This window comes from Sphaeramia orbicularis, chromosome 20 (genome assembly GCF_902148855.1).
Source record: "Sphaeramia orbicularis chromosome 20, fSphaOr1.1, whole genome shotgun sequence".
Classification (NCBI taxonomy): Eukaryota; Metazoa; Chordata; class Actinopteri; order Kurtiformes; family Apogonidae; genus Sphaeramia; species Sphaeramia orbicularis.
Window position 1 is genome coordinate 39089067 of NC_043976.1, and position 20262 is coordinate 39109328.

The 20262-nt window shown below is 35.2% G+C and overlaps 1 protein-coding gene across 2 annotated transcripts in view; it reads right to left on the bottom strand.

The window, feature by feature from the left end:
• The window catches only part of vav3 (vav guanine nucleotide exchange factor 3), a 200657-nt gene that overhangs the window by 104395 nt on the left and 76000 nt on the right, over positions 1 to 20262 (bottom strand). The window lies entirely within an intron of this gene.

Below are 20262 nucleotides of genomic sequence, written 5' to 3' on the forward strand. Positions count from 1 at the left end.
TTTATTTATTTATTTATTTAGAATTAGAACAGTATTCTGTAAAATATGCATCAGACAATATATCAGTGGTTCCCAATATTTTTTGGCTCGTGACCCCATTTTAACATCACAAATTTCTGGCAACCCCAGACATTTTTTTTTTGTTGCTAAAATTACTTTGTTTTTGATCATGTAATAGTTTGCTATATTATGTTGCAAATAAATGTTAATTTTAGACGACATTTACTCATTATAACGTATATTATTATGGACGGCGGCAGAAAAGCCAGGTGTAGATTACTGCACAAAGTGAGAATTTTTAATTTTCACTCTGTTTGTATGGCCCCAAAAACGTTTGCCTGTGAGTATTTTATGTTCAGTTGTTGTAAGAATGAATAGTATAAAATATCTCTGATGGGAACCTTTGTTGCTGGATAAAAAGACGTTGTAAATCTTAAATTAATCTGTAAATGCTAATCGTTAGCGTGTCTTTGGATTTTCCCATTCAAGTTAGCATCGAGCTAGTGATCTTTTTCCCTTTCATTTAACCCTTTCATGCATGAATTATGAGAACCTTAATCAAGATTTTTTTTCATGGATGTTTTTATTCCTGTTTAGGCGTGAAAAAAACAATGCGATTGAAAATTTTCTTCTGAACCTATTTTTTTTTCTGAGTTCCACTTAGCTGGACACCATGCGTTTAATTTTTGAAGCGAAGAAATATATATTTACTGATATAAAGTGTGAAAACTATGAAATAAAAACATTTTTAATGCTGCTAATCTGATGTTTTCTCACATTTTAACATACTCTAATACTAGTTATTACTCATTTCATGGAGATATAATATGCAAATAAAAAACCTTTTTGTTTAAAAAAAAAAAAAAAAAAACCTGTTAATTGCAGTCTAATAACAATAACAAGCAACCGATTTACACTGAAACATGTTAGTGCAGATCAGGTTTATCAAGAACAGTAAAGTTACAGTAATGGTCTGAATGTCAGTGTATTATTATGGGATGGTGCGTAAGTGTCCACTGTGTTGGCTGATATGGAACTAAAACAACAAAACCCATGAATATACAAGAGAACAGCTGCAGAATAACTGTCCACTGGAGTGACCACTGTGCATGAAAGGGTTAAATGTATAATGTCATGTAAATGTACTAAGACAATGAACAGAACTCAGACATATTTTGTTTGTATGTTGCAGTTTTACAGTGAGTCAACAGTAAAAGATTTGGACAGAAGTTTTCGGCGTCCAGCTTTTCTTGGGAAACCTGTTGTCTATCTGCCGAGCTAATCGCTACACGCACACAAGCAGAGGCAGAAGAATAGGAGTTGGAATAAAACGGTATTAACGTGAGATTAAAAAAAATGTCGGTGTTATTTAACCCTTTCATGCACGAATTATGAGAACCTTAATCAAGATTTTTTTCCTGAGTGTTTTTATTCCTGTTTAGGCATGAAAAAAACAATGTGATTGAATTTTTTTTTTTTTTTATGAACCTATTTTTCATGGAGTTACACAAATGTCCACTCAGCTGGACACCATGTGTTTAATTTTTGAAGCAAAGAAACATGTATTTACTGTCATACTGTGTGAAAACTATGAAATAAATGTTTTTTTAATGTTGCTAATCTGATGTTTTCTCACATTTTAACATACTATAATAGTAGTTATTACTCACTCAAATAATATGCAAAAAACAACAAAACACAACAATTTAAAAAAACAAACAAACTAATTACAGTCTAATAACAACTAACAACTGATTTACACTCAAATATGTTTCTGCGGATCAGGTTTATCAAGAACAGGAATGTTACAGTAATGGTATGAATTGCAGTGTATTATGGGATGGTGCATAAGTGTCCACTGTGTTGGTTGATATGCAAGTAAAACAACAAAATCCATGAATATACAAGAGAACAGCTGTAGAAGAACTGTCCACTGGAGTGACCACTGTGCATGAAAGGGTTAATGAATGCGGTAATAAGGGGAAGCAAGGGATGTTGTTTTTGATTCAGTTTGTTTGTTTACACTCTAGCAGCAAAACTATTGGTTGAATTCATACCAAATTGGGTTTGTAGATTGCCAGTGACCCAGAACAGATCTGATTACATTTTGGGAAAAATAGGTCAAGATTCTAATTTTTTATGAACTAAAAAAACAAAAAAAATTCCCCCATTTACCTATAATGGACAAAATTTCACATGTCTGTAGCAGCAAAACTATTAGTTGAATTCATACCAAATTTGGTTTATAGATTGCCAGTGACCCAGAATAGATGTCATCACATTTTGGGAAAAGTAGGTCGAACTTCAAATTTTTTATGAATTTTTTACGTATTTTTTTCCTCCCATTTACTTATAATGGGCAAAATTTCACACGTCTATAAAAACATCAATTTTGTTTCAATTTACTTGAAACTTGGCACATTTATAGAGGCAGTTGATATGCTGACATCCCCACATGCATAGACATGATGACATCAGCTGGATCGATGCCAAAATAAGCTACAATATGTGCGAGGGGCGGGGTTTGTTGTGCCTGGAACCACTTGTTTATGTATCCTTTACTTTTATACAGTTTTTTTTTTTTTTTTACTGGTTCCACGATAAAGGACAAGCTGTTTCTTTTTATATTTTTTGGCAATTCAAATAATCATTTAATCAAATCGACAAAAATAATAAATGGATGTGAAATATCTGTTTTTATGAATATCTGATATGTGAATACATTACCTGAGGTGCTTAACCCTTTAAGCGCCAAAGTGTCACTACTGCAACAAGTAACATAGCTGAGTGAAACGGACCATAGCTCCAGATAGTTACTGAACCTTGTGACCACCTACCACCAATAGATGGTGAACATGTGCCCCTTCAGTCCTAACACCATTTCAGGGCATGTTTCTATTTAAAGTGAAGACAAAAATCCAGTTTAAAGGTGTGGTCCTGAGCTGGTTTAGTCAGTTAAGTTTATTTAGTTTGGATAGATGTGAACAGATTTGTCTAAAAAGTTACTAAAACTAAGTGCATTTTACTTTCTATTAACATTTTAGTTCATTTATTTTAAGGAAAAGATGTTAAAAAAAAAAACACAAAGAAAATTTCCATGTAAATATGTTCAATTTTACTAAAAGTTACTCAATCCAATATGGCCGCTGCTGTGTGACGTCACAATATGCAAATTAGATGAGTACATTTACTCCCATCATGCACATCAACGTCCAAACATCACTGTTTTCAAAGCCCTTTTTTCCAATTACGTAGACAATTTAAGAAACAGTATAAATTCTAGAGCAAATTAAACAAAAAAAATATGTCAAATGTATAATCTTATTCAATTTGTTTAATTTCTATTGATTCCTTGAGCATTTTTTTTTTATTTTTATAACATATGTTTATATATTTTTATTTATTTATTTGATTTTATTATTTTTATTTATTTATTTTTTCTTTCCTAATGTCTTACATGCATTTCTCTGTATAATGTAAACGATTTTGTGAATTATGGAACTTTCTACTCTTGTTGTTGTGTACTATTATGTATATTTACTGTTCAATGTTAATTGTTAAAAAAAAAAAAAAAAAAAAATTTAACCCCATCGTAAACTTTGGGTCATTGCCAATATTTTTCTCTTTTACAGTATGACTTTATCTCTAAACACGTCCAAGATGCAGCTTTTTGAAATCTTGGTATTAGATGTCATCATATCTAATGTCCGTATTCAATTTCAAATGTTCAATATTATGTTTGATAATATAAAATTGAATACTCTATGAAAAAAAACTCCAGCACCTAAAGGGTTAATGACCTTTTCATTGTGTCAGAACAAACACAGATCCATCACTGACTGCAGAGATGAACAGTTCACATGTCGTTTGTTCAGATAAAACAGAGGTCAGGGGAGGGGGGGAGGATGGGGAGGGGTGGGGGGGCTTTGATGGAGGCTAATAAACCTGCACCAGAGCAATTACAGCAACATGAGGGACGTGTGTGCAGAGATGAAAGGGACAGGATCACAGCGGACGTGGGTTTGTCAGGAAGCAGGTGCACGTCACTACGTATCCATCACTTTCTATCGTTTTCTGCATCCGTTAAACCCTCGACATCCCATCGTATTGGACCGGAGACGCGAGACACGAGATGTTTAGAAGCTGAGCGGACGAAGAAGAAGCATCATCATCCTCCTCCTCCTCCTCAGAAGTGGGTGATGAATTCTGAACCCACACGACTGAGCAGTTGTATCGCTTTTTCACACTAACACAGCGACTGTCCCAGTTTCCACCACTCTGCTTTGTAGTGCGCTTTTCTGCAGCTCGGGTGCTTTTTCTTTTTTTTTTCTTTTTTTGCCTCTAAATTACTGATTATCAACTAAAAATAGTGATGTGTTACATAGTCCAGTGAAATGATGTTGTTTTTTTAAAGGCTGAATACAGGAGGATGCACAATGAGGGGAAATATTATCGAATTTCTGCTGAAAAGATGGAATTAAGGTCATTTAAAACCTACAGATTAGAGGTAAAAGCAAAAGAAAATGGTGCTGCACTGAAATTTAGAGTCTGGGTTCGATAGGGGGGCGATTAGGAGAAAAATATACAGTATATGGGAATAATGTGACGTGGAATAATTTATCTAATTAAAGAAGAATGGTGTTCACTGGAGGAGTTTATAGATGTAGAGCTAATGAGTTTAGGTGTAAAAAGGCAAAAATAAAACCAACATAAAACTGCAGATACAAAACAGAGAAAAATGATGCAAAATGATATAAAAATAAGTACAAATGTAGATCTGTGATAGTGATCCCATACATTTTTACTTAAAGACTCTAAAAAAATTATTTTTCCATCTTCAAAAGCTATTTTTTTGCCTCTAAATGACTGATTATCACCTGAAATAGCGATGTGTTCAGATATCCAGTGAAATTACATTGTTTTTTAAAGGCTGAATACAGGAGGATGAACAATGAGGGGAAATATTATCGAATTTCTGCTGAAAAGATGGAATTAAGGTCATTTAAAACCTACAGTTTAGAGGTAAAAGCAAAAGAAAATGGTGTTTGACTGATGTGCGTCCCACATTTACAGTCTAAGTTAGGTCACCAATGAGCAGAGGAACATATATAATATATGGGAATAATATGATATGTGGACTAATTTAGCTAATTAAAGAAGAAGAATGGTGTTCTCTGGAGGAGTTTATATGTGTAGAACTTATGAGTAGAGGTGTAAAAAGGCAAAACAATATAAAATTATGGACACACAACAGAGAAAAATGATGCAAAATCATATAAAAATCTGTAAAAATGTAGATCTGTGATAGTGATCCCACACATTTTTACTTAAAGACACTAAAAAAATTATTTTTCTATCTTCCAAAGCTATTTTTTTGCCCCTTAATGACTGATTATTGCCTAAAATAGTGATGCGTTACATAGTCCAGTGAAATTACATTGTTTCTTTAAAGGCTGAATACAGGAGGATGCACAATGAGGGAAAATATTATCAAATTTCTGTTGAAAAGATGTTATTAAGGTCATTTAAAACCTACAGATTAGAGGAAAAAGCAAAAGAAAATGGTGTTTGACTGATGTGTGTCCCACATTTACAGTCTAAGTTAGGTCACCAATGAGCAGAGGAACATATATAATATATGGGAATAATATGGTATGTGGATTAATTTAGCTAATTAAAGAAGAAGAATGGTGTTCTCTGGAGGAGTTTATATATGTAGAGCTAATGAGTAGAGGTGTAAAAAGAAAAAAAACATACAATTATGGACACACAACAGAGAAAAATGATGCAAAATTATATAAAAATCAGTAAAAATGTAGATCTATGGCAAATATTCCCACGCATTTTTACTTAAAAACCCTAAAAAATGAGTTTTTCCGTCTCCAAAAGCTATTTTTTCTCCTGTAAATGGGTGATTATCACCTAAAAATAGTAATGTGTTACATAGTCCAGTGAAATTACATTGTTTTTTAAAGGCTGAGCAATTAGCAGAGGATAATATATATGGAAATAATATACTATGTGGATTAATTTAGCTAACTAAAGAAGATGACCAGTGTTCTGTGAAGGAGTTTATATATTTAGAGCTTATAAGCTGAGGTGTAAAAAGGCAAAAAAAAAAACACAAAATTATAGACACATAACAAGAGAAAAATTATACAAAATGATTAAAAAAAAAAAAGTAGATCCATGACAGTAATTCCCACACATTTCTACTAAGAGACCCTTAAAAAATGATATTTTTCCATCTCCAAAGGTTATTTTTTTTTACATCAGTTTGGTCTTGTTAGATGTTTTTTTCTTCATGTTCTTATGTGTTCTACATCATTTTTGTCTGGTTCCATCTCCTGTATTTATTATTATAATAAAAACCTCTTGTGTTTTTAATAACATAAATGAATCGACGTCCTCTTCCTGTACGTACTTTACACAAACTCTACTAAAATGTAATCAGAGTACTGTGATGTAATGACATAAAGCGAGCGTAAAATACCGTAAATGTGCTGAATGCTGGTCTGTTGTGCAGCGAGTCTAATTTAGAGTCACACCACAAGGTCAAAAACAGTCTTGGTTCATTAGAAAACTCAGATTAATTAACCGGAAAACACTGCAGCGTCACAGATGAATGCACAGTCTGCAAAATGTGGTTCACATATTGTCAAAATACTGTCCAAAATGACGCAAAAATGCAGTTTTGTAGTCAGGTAAAAGCGACAAAAAGCATCCCACGCAGAATAAACCTCCAAAAACGACATATTTGAATGAGAAAACTGTGATTCAGGACCTGGTTTTACTCGATCGGATCATTTCTGTCAGTATTTTCATTTAAACTCCACTGACTTTAATAGAGTTACTGTATGAACCCACGAGTTCCACCGAAAACCAGTTCAGAGTAGGAAACAGCTGTTCGGTGGACACTTCCTCTAGGGTTTTCTCACTTCAACTCATCACATAAACATGAAATAAAAAGAGGGAAACACTCTAACTGTAGTCGACCACACCAAACACACACAAGTCAGACCACGACAGGTGACGGGCTGATCTGAGCAGCCTCACAGTCGAAACTTACATCGTGTTTTCGCTTTTACTTTTTTGTTTCTTCACCAATATCAGCAACAGTACGACATTAAAATGAAAGTCTATCAAGTTTTTCAACACCAACACGTCTTATATTTCCAGACTATATTCAATAAAAGCCAAATGAAACCAGAAATATACACTTTTCTCACAAGCTGAAACATGACAAAACAAACATTTACATGTTAACAATCCGTGTATCGTTCGTTCATTCGTTTTTCAATTTAAAACCAAAAATCAAACAAAAAAATGAGTGGTTTTTTTTTGTTTTTCATTTTCAAAACCAGAAGGAAAAACTGATCACGGTTTGTTTTTCCATTTCCTGATTTTGCGCTCAAATGAAAAATGGAAAAAACGGATAACGACCGTTTCATCCGATTTTGCTATTTTCAGTATAGTTCAGTTGTCTGACCTGGAAGTAGTCGTTGCAAGGGAAAAAATAAACAAACGGAATCATGGCTGGACTGAAGGAATGTTTTGATATAAATTAGCAGCTGTTTGACAAGTACAGAAGCGTATTGCATTCACACAAAAAAATAATTCGGCTCTGTTTTTCTGAATTCAGAAAAACACAGCCGATTTAAAGATTTTTCAGAAAACAGTATCTCGTTAATTCGGAAAATTCCGTTTGTTTATTTTTTCTCTCGTAATGACTACTTCCGGGTCAGACAACTTAACTATACTGAAAATAGCAAAACCGGATGAAACGGTCGTTATCCGTTTTTTCCATTTTTCATTTGAGCACAAAATCAGAAAATGGAAAAATGAACCATTATCTGCTTTTCATTGTGGTTTTGAAAATGAAAAACAAAAAAACGTGTTTTTTTTTTTTTGTTTTTTTGATTTTTGGTTTTATTTGAAAAACGAATGAACGAATGATACATGGATTATTAACCGTTAAAGGGCTCATATTTGTCTAAACCCACTTTTCTTAGTCTGTGCTTCATTTCTTTGTGTATTTGGACCCTAATAGTTCATACAGTTTGAATTTGAACCCTCCAGCTGCTGCAAAGATATCTTTATATTGATTCCGGCAAAAACTGAGTGGATTTCTACAACCTGTTTTAATTCCTTCATAAGTTGTTACATTTTATAACTAGTTACGACTCCACATTTGCACATATAAGGTCCAGACTTCAGACGAACATTTCTCCAGTTCGACATAATTGTTTGTCAGCAGCAGCAGTTGTAGTAAAAACTGAAAATATGTCCAAACTTGGAGCCGATTACCGAAAATGTTCAGTTGTTGGTTTAAACGGGACAGAGCAGCACAGTCAACAACCTGGAGGGGGCGGGGCCTGAAGTGGCTCTTGTGCATTTAAAGGGCCAGCGCTCCAAACCACCTTTCTAGTGTCATTACTCAGAAATAGGGTTGAAGATGGACCTGTGGAGTTGAATGAATGAAGAATTCAGACCCAAGCAGAGCATTTACAGTTTATGGAGACCACAGGGAAATGTTTAGAAATGCATAATTCCATTAAAAAAAAGCAAAATATCACCTTTAAATATCATCCCTTAAAAGCATTTGTGTCTGGGGCATAAATGGGTCAAAATGATCCACTTTTGTCATTTCGTCATGTTAAAAATAATAATTTGTATTACATTTTGATCCACAAAAGAATGATTTCATGTTTAAAATATTTGTTTTACTTGATTTATTTATTTTTACATTTTTAGCAATTTTGGTGTGTTTTTTTTTTTAATATTTAGAAAATTTGAAAAAAAGAAAGAAAGAAAGAAAGAAAGAAAATAAACATATTACATATTAACCCTTCAGTGCATTAGTGTCTGGACTATAAATGGGTCAAATATGACCTGCATTAAAAACCAGGGTGTTTTTATGCCACTTTTGTCATTTAATCTTGGCGGCTGTGGCTCAGGTGGTAGAGCGGGTTGTCCAATAACCAAAGGGTTGGTGGTTCGAATCCCGCTCTGTCCTAGTTAGTCCGTTGTGTCCTTGGGCAAGACACTTCACCCTCCCTGCCTCCAGTGCCACCCACACTGGTGTATGAATGTTCGGTGGTGGTCAGAGGGGCAAACTGGCAGTCACGCTACTGCTCGTCTGCCCCAAGGCAGCCGTGGATACAGATGTAGTTTACCACCACCAGAGGGAGAATGTGAGAGCGAATGAATAATGGGTTAATGTAAAGTGCTTTGGGTGTCTAGAAAAGCGCTATATAAATCCAATCCATTATTATTATTATTATTAAAAATAATAATTTGTATTACATCTTGGTCCACAAAAGAATGATTTCATGTTTGACTTTTTTTTTTTTTTTTTTTTTGAGTGGGGTTTTTTGTATATATTTTGAAAATTTGAAATACAAAGATATATACAGACGTGGAAAAAAAATATTAGACCATCAAAAGTCATCAAAAACAGTGGTTATGCAATCCAGTCCTAACTCCTGTGTGTATCATGTGACTAAAACAGACAGAAAAGAAAACATGGAATGTCTAAAAGCACTGTTTTTGTCAGTACAATGCCATAGATATTGATGTAAGAACTGAAGTCATTTTGGTTATGATCAAGAAAACATGGAAAACAGATAGATATCAGCTCTGAAATTCAACTACTATGAGCTATTTTTGTTATTATCATTATATTTGTCCAAACAAATGTACCTTTAGTTGTACCAGGCATTAAAATGAACAAGAAATTGAAGAAAAAAAGGGGTGGTCTAATAGTTTTTTTCTGCGTCTGTATATAACTTTGTATTTCAAATTTTCAAAATATATACAAAAAATCTACTACTATCTAATACTCCAAAAAAAAAAAAAACATGAAATCATTCTTTTGTGGACCAAAATATAATTCAAATTATTATTTTTAATAAGACTAAATGACAAAAGTGGCATAAAAACACACTGGTTTTTAATGCAGGTCATATTTGACCCATTTATGGTCCAGACATTAATGCATTTAAGGGTTAATACGTAATATGTTTATTTTCTTAAATTTTTTTTTTTTTCAAATTTTCTAAATATTAACAAAAAAAAAAAAAAAAAAACACCAAAGAGACTAGTATATAATCTATATAGTATATAACGGCAACATATTTAATGTTTGTGGAAATGACCAAAAACAGTCACTTGCCCGATAGAGGGTTGTCCACTGGTGGTTTTTGTGGGCGCCTGTTACAGATGCAGTCGCTCTAAAATTCCGACCACATCGCGAGGATCCAATAAAAGTCTGATTGGCTCAGAGCGAGAAACCAGCTAATGTTTGGCAATCAGCGTCATGGCTCATTAAGGGCCATAATACATAATTAGCATGTGGATATAGAGACGTATAGCTGTTTGTGATGCAGTGCACGTCAGGTTTTGTGCTCAGTCTTTCTTGTCTGCATCATTTCACTCACAGCGGCGCTCATCAAACACTGCTGCGCCGCATTCATACTACAGCCGGAATCCTCTGCCTCTCGAAAACCCTGTTTACATTATGTTTTCAGTGTTTTTTTTGACAGATGCAGTCCGAAACATACTGTAGCTGCACATAAATACACTCTAGAGCTTTGGACGTTTGGAAAAAACATTAAGTGAAGTGGAGCGGAGCTGGAAAAAAGTTTTAAAAGTCCATCAGATGGTGCACAGAGGGTTCATATTAGGTTGAAATGTTAAAGAGAAAGAGGAAAAAGACGTCTTTATGTTTAATGATGTGAAGGGATGAAGGGATGTAGCAGAAAGTGGATGAATTATGGATTCTATAAGTAGTAAAGTAACGGTATAGTATGTTGTGTATGGAGTCTGTTGTGGAGGATTTATGTGTTGGACCAGAAAATGTTAATACACTTCAGTTATAAATGATGATAGTTGCATAACATGGAGACAACTACAGACATTTGAAATTTCACCGATTGCAAGTAAATGGGAAAAAAAAAGATTTTAAAAATAGCTAAAATTTGAAACTTTGACCTACTGTTCCCAAAATGTACACTGTAAAAAAAAATCTGTAATTGAACCGAATTTTTACCGTTTATTTTACAGATTTTTCCTGTATTTTTAAGATGATTTTTGAAAAGAATTCTTTTTTTTTTTCCACAGAAAAATAGTTAAAATACATTTGCAAATGTATTGGAATTTCACAAATATTTCTTTTCTATTTATGAGATTACACTGTTAATTTAAAGTTTAATACTGTTAAAAATAAATAAATAAATAAAACGAGATAAAATTACTGACAGTTAACCGTAAAAGAAGTATTTGTTTTGTAAGTTTAACAAGACTTGTTTGTTAATTGACAAATATCTTGTGTAATTATGGGAGGTTTCACAACAAAAATGTTGAATAAATGTATTTTTGTGAATGTATAAGCACTGATAAACTGTCCAAATACAGTTTATATCAGTGGATTGGACAACTGAGTCTCATTGAAAATTATTTATATATATTTATAGGTAATTTGATTGTTTTAATACATGTAAATATTCTTTATTAAACATTAAAAAGTAAAAAAAAAAAAAAAAAAAAAAAGCAAAATCTGATGTAAAGTTAGGGCAAAAAAATGTATCTTAATTATGGAAAATTACTGTATTTTTATGAGATTATTATTTAACAGTATTTTTTTGGCACCCCAGCTGCCGGAATATTACCTTCTTTTTTTTTTTTTCTTTTTTACAGGTTTTTTTTACAGTGTAAAGATAAATAATGTAAAATATTAAATGCGATGTAAATGTTTGTGTATGTGATAGTATGTGGTGAGCCAGTGTCAGTCCTTCCTTTTGTATTTGTTCATTATTTTAATTTTTTTTCCCACATATTTTCACATATTTTGGAAAATTACCGTATTTTTATGAGATGGTTATTTTCCATTATTTAACAGTATTTTTACTGCACCCCTGCTGCCAGAATAATAGTTTTTTTTTTTTTGTTTTTTTTTGTTTTTTTTTTACAGTGTAATGAGATCTATTCTGGATCTTTGGTAATCTATAAACTAAATTTGGTATGAATTCAACCAATAGTTTTGCCGCTAGAGTGTTTACAAACAAACAAACAAATACCCCTTTCCTCCCCTTCGAGGGGGTGGGGCGGGGTTAAAAAGGACTCAACTTGACGATTAAGACTTAAACAGGTGTGGATTAATGTAAAAGTGAATAAACGTAAAGATAAGATTCAACAAGATGCACATAAACATGTGTTTGAGGACAAACTGCATGGATGAAACACCTCTCCTGGTGTGTTGTACTTACATAACACTATCATTTTCCTGCTAATCTGCTCCGTGTGGAGGCTAATACTCAAGGTCAAATCCAAGGGCATCATGGGCGCCCAGGTAGATCCACATCAAACCGCATCACATCAAACCCACCACAGCCCCCCAGGAAACACATGTGCACCGTCCACCCATGAAATCCTGCCCTGCTGCCCCTGTACATCTAACGTAAAATAAGAGGAACAGCTGACGGACTGAAGAAAACATACAACAACAGAACTGAAACAACCTATAGGGAATGAATTAAAACTGTAATATTATGTGTGTATTTGTCAGGAAAACAAGTACACATACATGCACAAGAAAACGCAAATTCAACGTGTTTTCGTGAATAAAAATCTAAAAGTTCAATTCATTTTGTTGATAAAAGTTCACCGTTTTTGTTCATATGCAGCTCATTTGTTCTTTTTTTTTTTGACATAGCTGATTTTTGTGAATTTTTTTAACTACATTTTCTCTTGTTTGTTAATTTTCTTGAAATTTTAGTCAATTTTATTTTTCCTCATATAGCGATTTAATCATTTTTGTCAGTTTTGTTAATAATTTTCTATCTATCTATCTATCTATCTATCTATCTATCTATCTATCTATCTATCTATCTATCTATCTATCTATCTATCTATCTATCTATCTATCTATCTATCTATCTATCTATCTATCTATCTATCTATCTATCTATCTACTTTTTTCTTTCTTTCTTTTATATACATCTTTTTATGTTTCATTGATTGTTTTGAGTTTTTGCTCATTTGGTTCATTTTTTTAAATTTGTTTTCTCCATTTTTTAGGGGGGGGGCTCATTTTGTTATTTATTTTGTTTTGTGTTATTTTGTTGATAAGTTACATTTTTGATGATTTTTATTCATTTTGTTGATAAATTAGCTGATTTTGTTCATGTGTGGCTCATTTGTTGCGTTTTGTTCATAATATGGTTGATTTTTGTTTGTTTTGTTAATAATTTTCCTTCTGTTTGTGCATTTTCTTGATATTTTTATAACTTTTCATTTTAGTCATGTGTTTTATCTTTTTCTCATATAGCTAGTTGATCATTTTTGTCAGTTTTGTTAATAATTTTCCTCTGTTGATTCTATTTGCTTCATTTTATTGATCAGTCTGCTTTAAAATTAAGTGACTTTCTTTTTAAATGTATTCTCTTTATTATTATTATTATTATTATTATTATTATTATTATTATTATTTATACTATCATGTATGACCTGTATCTTACATGCCTTGAAATTTGAAAAAAAAAACCCTCTTTTTTATTTATCTTATTTAATTTTTTACACACCTATTGAACAGATTTAATAACTTTAACAATAACTCTTGGCCTTTACTTCAGTCCATCCTTGTTTGTTTGTTTAAGTTTATTTCAGACACAAACATAGTACAAAAAATAGGGAAAAAAAGGAGAAAAAAACAAACAAAAGCAAAACAAGACAAAACCAAAAAAGAAAAAAAAAAACCTCAAAAAAACACATTTTTGGGGTGAAATTTGGCAATTTATTTTATTACCTCCGCCAAGGAACAGGGGAGGTTATGTTTTCATCGGGGTTTGTTTGTTTGTTGGTTGGTTGGTTTGTTGGTTAGTTAGCAAGATAACTCAAAAAATTATGGACAGATTTGGATGAAATTTTCAGGAAATGTTTATACTGGCACAAGGAACAAATGATTAAATTTTGGTGGTGATCGGGGGGGGGGGGGGGGGGGGGCTGATCTGCCTTGGCGGAGGTCTGTGCTCTCCCAGTGCTTTTCTAGTTATTTTTTATACATACATATATTTAAAAACTCTTAACAGTAACTTTTGGCCTTTACTTCAGGACATCCTTGTTTGTTTGTTTGTTTATTTGTTAAGTTTATTTCTGACACAAACATAATACAAAACATAGGAAAAAAGCAGAAAAAACAAACAAAAATAAAACAAGACAGAACTAAAAAAAAAAACTATAAAAAAAAAAGCACATTTTTTGGGGTGAAATTTGGCAATTTATTTGATTACTTGTTGGTTGGTTGGTTGGTTGGTTGGTTGGTTAGCAAGATAACTCAAAAAGTTATGGACAGATTTGGATGAAATTTCCAGGAAATGTTGATACTGGCACAAGGAACAAATGATTAAATTTTGGTGGTGATTGGTGGGGGCTGATCTGCCTTGGCGGAGGTCTGTGCTCTCCGAGTGCTTTTCTAGTTGTTGTTTTTTTTTTACATACATATATTTAAAAACTCTTAACAGTTTCCTTTGGCCTTTATTTCAGTCCATCCTTGTTTGTTTGTTAAGTTTATTTCAGACACAAACATAATACAAAACATTGTAAAAAAGGAAAAAAACAATGAAATAGAAAATGAAACAACTGTTTTGCCTGAAAGCCTCATGTTGGGGTGAATATTAACGTTCCATTCAGAGTTGATTTCATTGACTTCCAGCTTCAGTTGTGATCCCCGTGGACCTAAAACCAGCAGAACACTGAAACCTCAGTTAGTTTTCATGTAAAACTGAGGAATTTGTGCAGAGCTTGTGTTTCCTCTTACCCGTCCGATAAAGCAGTAAATCCCCGTGGCTGATTTCAACACTCGACCGTCGCCTCCTGTGAATCTAAAGGTCCCACAGGGTGAGGGGGTGTGGGGGGGTGTTGGGGGGGGCAACTCAACCCGAGGGATGGGGGTCCATAACTGACAGCACCATCAAAAGCTCCACGAGGGAGAAAAAAAAAAAAGGAACTGCTGAGGAATGTCCATATGGATTTTCACTGAGGGCCTGGGGGCATCGTTTACAACACACACCCCAGTCCAACTAGAGGAGTCTTTCAAGTCTAAATGAGTCTACAAGGAGCCCAAACCCTCCTAAACACTTACACTGTCCCACTTGGTTGAACTGGAGTCCTAAAAGCACAGTTTATATCCTAGACCTGAAACGCCCCTCTGGGACTCCACACATCCCTGTTTGCTTCATTCCATCCTCTGTTAACCGCCCGATCGCGTTTCGACGACGAGGGGACGAGGCGGTCCGTGTCGACGTGATGAAACAATGGCGATTGTGTTGAGGAGTGGGAGTGGGTGGCGGAGGGATGAGGTTATGTCTTCAGCCACGGTGGATCCGATGGTAATAACAGCGTCAAACATGAAGCTTTTGGATGCTTCGAGTAGAAAAGTGTGGAGTTAATTCACCTATGAACAGGCTAAACCAGGGGGGTCAAACATGTGGCCCATGGGCTAAAACAGGCCCAACAAAGGTTCCAGCCAGGTCCAGGGGGTGAATAGAGGGTATGCATGTGATGTCACTGCTAGCGGAAGTCACTGTGGTTCCGTCCACTGAATGGCAGAAAGAAAGACATGAGTAGCGGCTTTGGTTTGAATACTGCGAAAACTTTAGAACAATCTAAAAAATGGTGAAGAGCTGTTGTGCTATTGATCGCACAAATAGGTTTAAGAAGCACTCGGAGCTATCGTTTTATCGGCTACCTAAAGCCAAAGATAGAAGAAGCAGATGGATCGCTGCAATTTGTAGAAATAACTGGAATCCAGACAACGAAAACTGGATTTGTGGTTGCCATTTCATGTCAGGTAATGTTAATTTATGCTGAACTCTTGCATAAAATCATACCTTAAATTACATCTGGTTTTGGCTAACGTTACTTCTTAGTAAAGCTCTTAATGTTAGCATCTGTCATTTAGTTCTATATTTCAGAACTGAAACATTTTTGTCTTCAATTGTGTGATTCTGAACCTTGTGCTCTACATGATTTGTAAACTAGCTTAAACTGAGGCTAACCTAGTTTTCCAAATAAGGGGGTACTCTAGCACAAAGCTGTTGTAGCTGTGTTGTATCAAGTATTTGATGTGAACTCTCCTTAAATCTCCACAGTACCAGTAGATCATCCACTCACTTGGGTCAATACTAATGGTTCAACTCCAGTAAATCAGTAGTGAACTGTGAGCACTACTGCTGGGCCTTTACCTTAGAAATCACTGCCAAGAAAATACGTCTGCACTGACACAAAACCTCCAAAACAATAGTATGTTGAATTAAAGCACCCACCAGCTGGAATCCTCTAATTAACGATGGTGAGGATGTCAACAACTCTTTGGCTTTTGGATGCTTTCAGCCTTTGCATTGGGGATTTTCCCGGCGTTGAAATCAGGTTCATATAAATGTCAGGATAGGTGATTTCTGTCCACATATCAATGTTCGAAGACCACTTGTTGTTTGGTAGCTTGTATGGATCCATGTCCAGTCTAATTGTCTTTAATTTCATGTTATATTCCACATTTTTCCCGGTCTCGCTGTAGTCACTGCTGTGCTCCGCCATGTTGAGCTGGTTTGTTTTTGCCGCTCAGTCTGACTTAGAGGGGCGTGGCCCAGGGGGGAAGTGACAGATGTGCATTCCCTCTATTTGCAAAAATTACATTGATGATATTAACAGTCAAGGGTGTTGAACTCATTTACAGCCCAGTTGTAATATAAAAGGTGGGGTAGAAGATATTTTCCTGGAGCATTTTTTTTTACTATATTGCTTAAAATCCCCCCCCCCCCCCCCAGTGCTGGGGGTGGGGGTAGGCAGATTGATGCTGTGCAGTGCTCGTGAATCCTCGGTGTGGCTTTTGGGGGGAAAGTCTGAAGAAGGGGTTTGGACTTTTGAATTGTGTATTTTCAAAATGTTGCCTGCTTGAACCGTTTTCCAGGATCTCATACCCTACCTTTAAAGGTGCAGGAGACTTTCGTGATCAATTTTTCATCGAATCTGTCAAACCTCAGTCATATCCTCAGTATCACGAATCTGTAAGTCTTTCTGTGATTACTCACCTGAATCTCTTGCATTACGGTGAACAGTTTCTTAGTGCCATCGTTTCCCACAGTGCATGTCGCGACAAAATTCCTAAGATGCCAGAGTTCCCTCCCGGCTCTATTTGTAAACACATGGTTTGTTTATGGTGGATGGCACTTCAGAATTGTTCACCGTAATGCAAGAGATTCAGGTGAGTAATCACAGAAACACTTACAGATTCACGGTACTGAGGATATGACTGAGGTTTGACAGATCTGATGAAAAATTGGTCATGAAAGTCTCCCGCACCTTTAAGTAAAACATTATATTATTGTCAAAATTGCACTTATTTTTCTCAAGAAATTTCAGTTTTTCCAGGTTTTTCACGTGTTTTTGTTTGGATAGTTTGTAAATGTAAATATTTGTATGATTTAATGTTATTGTTTTGCACTAAAACAAGACAAAAATGTGGAGTTGTCCTTAATTACATGCTATTATGTTATTATTTAACTGGTCTGACCCACTTGAGATCAAATTGGCCTGAATGTGCCCCCACCCCCGGGAAAAAAAAGGTTTAACATCCCAGGGCTAAACTAAGACAAGTCTTTACTAACGCAGAAAATTCGACAGCTCTCAGCCAAACAAGCTACATTTACAGACTCCCAACATGAGCACAGACCTCTGTCAAAGCCAACAGTTCAGTTTTCCTCCTCTCTTAAACCACAAATTATGACCCACGTTTCCCTCATTTCATGTCCGCTCAGACCACTGGTGGATGAAACTGACTGTTACCATGGCAACACATGCATTTGTCTTTCCCGTGTGGTGTTGTTCTGGTAAAAGCGGCTCATATGTCATACATGATCGACAGAGACGTGGAAGATGAAACAGGCCAGAAAAGGTTTTGTAGTGCTGCTTTTCAACACTTTTATTCCACTGTGTGAAAACAGAAAGCAGTGCACACGAGGGCAACACCAGCAGAAATGAATATTTACATCTGTTATAATATTATGACCATCAGACATGAGCAGAGGACGGACAGTGGATGAACTGTAGAAGAAGAGGTTTGGATGAGGTGAAGGACACACACATGGAGAGGATGGATCTGCTGGAGGAGGAGGAGGAGGAGGAGGAAGAAGAGGAGGAGGAAGAAGAGGAAGAGGAGGAGTGGTAGTAGTAGCAGGAGGAGGAGGAGTAGAGGTAGTAGTAGTAGGATGAGTAGTAGAAGAATTAGTAGTAGGATGACTAGTAGTAGAAGTATTAGTAGTAGAATGAGTAGTGGTAGAAGTATTAGTAGTAGTAATAGTAGGATGACTAGTAGTAGTAGAAGTATTAGTAGTAGGATGAGTAGTAGAAGTATTAGTAGTAGGATGAGTAGTAGTAGAAGTATTAGTAGTAGTAATAGTAGGATGAGTAGTAGTAGCATAAGTAGTAGTTGTAGGATGAGTAGGGGTATTAGTAGTAGGATGACTAGTAGAAGTATTAGTAGTAGGATGAGTAGTAGTAGTAGTAGTAGTAGTAGTAGGACTAGTAGTAGTAGGATGAGTAGTAGTAGTATGAGTAGTAGTAGTAGTATGAGTAGTACTGGGATAAGTAGTAGTAGTAGTATGAGTAGTAGTAGTAGTAGTAGTATGAGTAGTACTAGGATGAGTAGTAGTAGTACAAGTAGTAGTAGTAGGATGAGTAGTAGTAGTATGAGTTGTACTTGCAATAGTAGGATGAATAGTAGTAGTAGTAGTAGGAGTAGTGGTAGTAGTAGGATGAGTAGTAGTAGGAAGAGTGGGAGTAGTAGAACTAGTAGTAGTAGTAGGATGAATAGTAGTAGTAGTAGTAATAGTAGAAAGAGTAGTAGTTGTAGTAGTAGTAGTAGAAGTACTAGTAGTAGGACAAATAGGAGTAGAAGTAGTACTGTGATGTAGTAGGATGTAATAGTAGGAGTAGTAGGACTACGAGTAGTAAAACTAGTAGTAAGATGACTACTACTACTACTACTACTACTACTACTACTACTACTACTATTACTTTGGACCCTTAAAGGTAGCAGTCAAAATGAAAACAAAAACCCTCCATATTATGAACAAAAAGGAACAAATGAGCCCAATGTGAACCAACTCAGCAAACTTTTATGAACAAAATAAAATAAAAGCATCCAAAACTAAGTTATGAACAAAAATCAGTGTAACTGAACAAAAGAAATACCAAAATGAGCAAAACATGAAGAAAACAAATGAAAAATTAACCAAATTAGTAACAAAATCAGCAAAAACTCAACAAAATACTCCATTAAATGACCCTAAAACACTCGAAAAGCAGAAAGTATGTGACTTTTACGTGACGTGTTCGTTTCCTCTATGCGACAGTCATCTCATTTCAGATCTCGGACTGTGCTTCAGTAGATTTACCGCCTTAATGCCTGTGGGTAAACACAGTCTGAAGCAGGTCCTCCATCTGCCGCCACCGTTCATCACCGTCGTTTACATATCGGCCTTTTTATCGCCTTCTGCTGTCGATGCTGGATTACAGCGTTGACCGGAGCAATAACAGACAAATACTCCCCGCCGTATAAATCTCCATGGAAAAACCTAAACACACTGACATCTGCGTTAGTCGTTGAAGACGTAAAAAGCCAGAAAAGTAAATGAAATCTCATCCCACGCGTCTGTGTTTTTAGAATCAAGCTTATCAAGTCTTTTTTTCTTTTTTTTTCTTCGGGGGTATTTAATAGGCAGGCTTAGCGTGTAAAAACACTGGGATCGCTCACTGATGCTGCACTTTTATCCTCTTTTGCTGAAGTGGACGTATGATGTAAGTTGTGGTAAGTGTTGGAAATCTTCTTGATGTACAAAACATGACACGGAACCCGGTGATGAAACCCAAAACCGGTAGCAAACAAGCGCCTCAAAGCCAGGTGAACTCAACACTTTTCAGACGCCGTGTTATGCACAATCCATCTACGTCCGCATCAGGCTGAGCTGCTTCCACGGCGTCCGTAAATAGTCTGTCACCACTAAACGGTATAAATGGGTTAGTGCGGTGTCGCCTGAGGAGCTCCCATTAAAACCACCAACAATTACACGCTCAATCCTGCGACGCTGCGTAGGATTTTTACTGCGGTTCTCTCACTTTTTTACGTAAATAATTGAACTTCAGCAGCTTCATGTATTCATATAAGAGGAAAACGTGGAATTATACATGTTAAGATTTGTTTTAGCT